Source organism: Etheostoma cragini, chromosome 16, assembly GCF_013103735.1.
Source record: "Etheostoma cragini isolate CJK2018 chromosome 16, CSU_Ecrag_1.0, whole genome shotgun sequence".
In the NCBI taxonomy this organism is placed as follows: Eukaryota; Metazoa; Chordata; class Actinopteri; order Perciformes; family Percidae; genus Etheostoma; species Etheostoma cragini.
Window position 1 is genome coordinate 23,547,187 of NC_048422.1, and position 765 is coordinate 23,547,951.

At 44.7% G+C, this 765-nt stretch overlaps 1 protein-coding gene across 1 annotated transcript in view; it reads right to left on the bottom strand.

The window, feature by feature from the left end:
* Nucleotides 1–765, bottom strand: part of LOC117959726 (calcium/calmodulin-dependent protein kinase type II subunit beta) — a 42,743-nt gene that overhangs the window by 19,961 nt on the left and 22,017 nt on the right. The window lies entirely within an intron of this gene.

Here is a 765-nt window from a genome sequence, read left to right on the forward strand (position 1 = left end):
GGAGAGAGAGGGAGAGAGAGAGAGAGAGAGAGAGAGAGAGAGATGATGAAAATACAACATTAGACGAGCAGCTCTGACAGGGACACGTTAATGTGGGCGGGAGCTGTCGGAGACGCCGTTGATTCTGCCGCTCTTTAGGTGACGAAAATTCTGCCAAAAATCCTTCAACTCATCTTCACGATGTCCCGACAACCATCGCTCTCATATATGATCACGGTGTTTATTAATACAGCGTGTGATAGGACATCTGAAGCTGCCACAGGCAGTGCACTGATCTGCAGAGTGGGGTTAGGAGCATTCAGATAACTAACTAATATAATAGGAAATTACTCCATGACAGTTAGGGCGGCCCGGTTACAGAAGAACTAATAACCAGGATTATAATAACATTGAACATCAGGGTTTTTTAAAGATATGCTGCGTAGTTTCTGTCGCCCCCAAGAGGAATTCTAAGTAATGACAACGACACCGCCGGCACGTGCACGTGATACAAGCCTTCCTGATCGCGCACCGTGACTTTTTCCCTATATGCTGAACTATGACTTTTTGGGACTTTTCGGACATACTAGCCCATACTATGACTTTTTTTGTGACTCTTTTGATATACTGTACTATGATACTAGGACTATGACAGGGTACAAGCGGCCAAAATGGGTTTCCTCAGGAGGGGGGGCTGGCGTCTCCCTTAGATGTAAATGTAAATGTAAATGTGCTGTATTTATATAGCGCTTTTCCAGTCTTAACAACTGCTCAAAGCGCTTTTAC